We start from the raw sequence: 3,835 nt of genomic DNA, 5'->3' as shown, positions 1-3,835 counted from the left end.
ATTGTTATCTATGATTTAAACATAACATTGTCTGAGGAGGACCTGTGTTGTTTGGGCCTTCTGCTCCGTCCTCCACTTGCCCCTGAACTGAGGCCCAATGGGGCTAAGCCCGCCCTCTTCCCCCCAGAGGCCCCCTCCTCTTCATCTCCCATTTCCCCTCACGGAGGCATCGCCTCGCTCCCGCTCCAAGGCGCAGCCTCCCAGAAGGATGAGGGCAGTGGTGGATTTGATTGTGACGGGTCCGGTGGCAGAGGGTGCGGCAACAGGGCTTTGGGAAGCTTGGGGGCGGGAAGCTGAGCAGGCTTTTTCTCGAGGCGTTTAGGGCGAAGAAGACGAGAGGCGCAGGGCTGCTCTCGCTCTGTGTCTGAGAAAGAGGCTCTCAGGGAGAAAGCTTATAGAGAGAGAGAGACACTGAGAACCTAGACAGTCCTCTCTCTTTCCTCCTCCTCTCTCTATATATAACACCACAACTGAAATATTGGTTCTGAGGAGGTAGGTAGAGATGTTCGTGAGGGATGTCTGTTCTTAGACTCCAGGCGAGCTCAGAAAGGAGCCCCTGGAGCCCCTTTGGACCCAAAGAGGAGAAAGGAGTGGGCAGCAGCGCACAGGGCTCCCCGATCTAGTCAGAGGCATTTGGACCCAAGCGATATTGCCTTTGGCCCCAAAGCTCTGAGAAGGAGCTCAGCTCCAGGAAAGCCCTGCCTTCAACTTCCACTCAAGATCCTCTTTGGATATATATTCTTAGAATGTCTCTGTCTCATGATATCAGAACTGATATATCTGATATAGAATATTCTAGAGAGATAGTTTGAGCTGTTTTGATATGGATAGATATTACTATAGACATTGTGAGATACATGAGGATATTGTTGGCTTGGTCTGCCTTTTGTTTTGAGGAGACGAGGATCAGGGTCGTGTGTCTTGCTTCTCCTCTTCAGGGTCTTCATTCCATGAAAGCCTTTGGGACATTGAAACCTTCAAAGAGGGCTTTCCTCTCCCCAAAAGAAAAGGCAAGGGGAACAGACAACCGAGATGGAAGGAAGGCATGAAGAAGAAAGGAAGCAGAATAAACGGCTGGGTGTTTTACAGGGAGTGGCTTTGACTGAGAGATCTGCATGGCAGAATGGGGATGGACTCCATGGCCTTCCAACTCTTCAGTTCTATCAATGGTTGTTTTGTGCCGCCAACCCCTTTTTGACAGATGGTGGCCCCATCATGGGCCTTTTCTCTGCAAGAGCTGTCCAGAAGGCTGCCATTGCCCTCCTTTGAGGCTGGAGAGTGTGGTTTTCTCCAAAAGAGCTCTCCAGAACCTTCCTTTGAAGCAGAGAGAGTGGACTTTCTCCGCAAAAGCTGTCCAGAAGGGGCTGCCTTTGCCCTCCTTTGAGGCTGGAAAGTGTTACCGTCCCTCCCAGGTTTCCCATTTGGTCGAGGGAGGATGGAGCCCTGGTCTCCAGAGCCTTTTGGTCTGACGCTCGGACCTAAACCACACCAGACTCAAACTGGCAGCATCTTCTGACAGTGAAATCTGTCACTCTCAGTTCCTTCAAACCAGATCTTGTTTCCTCTTTTCTTGTTCTCCTTCCATACTGTTTTCAGGTGGGAACTGGGCAAAGGTCCTCTTTGAGCCAAAGCTCCCGATCCACAGCACTACATGGTATCCTGGCTGAGGGATTCTGGGAACTTGTAGTCCAATGTTGACTACTTCACGTTCTTCACAGCACCAGAAAACCTCTTAGCACCTGACAGCGAACCTATGGCACAGGTGTCAGAAGTGGCACTCCGGGCCGTTTCACTGGGTACGGGGACCAGGAGAAGGAGAAACAGGCATGTGCTTGTGCCGTCCTCCTCCCTGCCATTTTCGGAGACAACAGGAAGGCAGAAAATGGCGGGAGAGAAGGGCCAGAGGTGCGTGCATCTGACTCCTTCTCCCAGCCGTTTCTGAGCCTTCAGTTGTCTACTGGAGACAACTGGAGGCTGGGAAAAGGTTGGGGGGGGGAGGTGGAGAGACTGGCGCTGCCAGTTGCTCCTCCCCCAGAGACCTTTTCCAACCTCCAAACTGTCTCTAGAAAGACAGCTGGGGGGCAGGGAAAGGACCCTGAGGAGGAGCAAGCGTGACGGTGTGCCAGGTCCTGGACTCTGTCATGGGCCTTCCTCCACCAGACCTCCCCTCGGAGAGATAGATCTGGCGGAGGAGAAGTAAGGGCCCTGATGGAGCCCAGGACCTTCACGCCGCCTGTCTCTGGGCTCCCGCTCTCCGGAGAAAGAAAGATTCTGGTGGAAGAAAGGTGTGAGGGAGCCAGGACTGGCAGTGTGCTAGTTCTGGGCTCCGCATGGCCCTTGTCGCTCCCGACCATCCCTCCGGAAAGAGAGGTCTGGGGTAGGAGGACCATGAAAGAGCCAGGATGGCGGCGTGCCACGTCTTGGGCTCCCCCACGCCCTTCTGTCCCCAGACCTCCTTCCGAAGAGAAAGAGCGGAGCTGGAAGGAGCGTGGGGGAGCCCAGGACGGTGGCGTGCCCAAGCCGCTCCTTCGGCCTTCCTTTCCCTTCGGCGAACCCAGTTTCCCTTCTCTGCCTCCCTTTCCTTGGAGCGAAAGGGTGTCTTGGAGCCCTGTTCGCTCCGAGGAAAGAGAAGCCGAGGAGAAGGGGACTGGGACGCGTGCCCAGTCCCCTTCTCCTCAGCCTCCCTAGAGCGAAAGGGTGCCTTGGAGCCGTCCTCCAGGACTGGTTGCTGGCCTCTGACAGCTCCAAGGGACTCTCAGAGGCAAGCAAACCAGCAGGACAGGGGACAGAGGCTCCGCCCCCTGGGGCAGGCGCCCGCACCCTGGCACCCAGCCCCCATCCTGGGGGTAGAAGCCCCACCCCCCGGCGCGCACCTAGAAAAGGTTTGCCATCACTGCACCTCCATGTGATTTCTTGGTGCCTCTGGATCAAGGCAGGAACAAGAAACACATTGGACACATGCCAATTCAAAGAGCATATAAAACCAAGACATGGCAAACAATCCATGAACACTTTCCCATTCCAAAATTTAAAAACCATCTGGATAGGATTATCAGAAGAGAGTGGTTTTCGTGTTGCTTTAAAACTCAGAGAGTGTAGCTGGTATTTGTTGAGGCAGGATTTTTGTTTGGAAATAAGTAGAGCATGTTTTGAAAAGGCTTAATTTGTCTATATACAGTACATTCCACCTTTGCTGTTCTCAGTTAAAGTATTGTAAGCTGCTCCCAGCCTCCCAAATATTCTGGGTCATACTCAAGCAGGAGGGGGCAAATGGAGTATAGTGGTTTGAGAGTAGGACTAGCACTCTGGAGACCAGGGTTCGAATTTCCCATTCCCTCAGCCAGGAAGCCCATTAGGTGACCCTGGGCACAGCCACACTCCCTCAGCCTCAGAGGAAGGCAAGGGCGAACCCCCTCAGAACACAAACTTGCTCCATGTAGGTTTGCCTTAGGTCTCCATAAGTCGGAAATTATTTCAAGGCATACCAAAACACAGCAAACTCCGCCAAAACACACAACCACCACCAATATAGAATGTTATGATTCTGTGTTTGGAGCATAACTGATTTATACGAGTTCAGACCATGGTCCATCTATCTTCAGGATTGTTAACTAACTGGAGGCAGCAATTTGAGGATTCGAGGTTCTTTCCAAAACATACTTAGAATACTTGTTTGTGAAGTCGATGCTTCAGGCCGGCATCCATCGTTTTTTGTGGGGTTTTCGGGCTGCATGCCATGTTCTGGAAGAGTTTATTCCTGACGTTTCACCAGCATCTGTGGCTGGCATCTTTAGAGAATGCTGGATGCTGAAGATGGTGGCAAACACCAGGAATA

Source organism: Sceloporus undulatus, chromosome 2 (assembly GCF_019175285.1).
Source record: "Sceloporus undulatus isolate JIND9_A2432 ecotype Alabama chromosome 2, SceUnd_v1.1, whole genome shotgun sequence".
NCBI classification, from domain to species: Eukaryota; Metazoa; Chordata; class Lepidosauria; order Squamata; family Phrynosomatidae; genus Sceloporus; species Sceloporus undulatus.
This window is presented reverse-complemented; position numbering follows the sequence as displayed.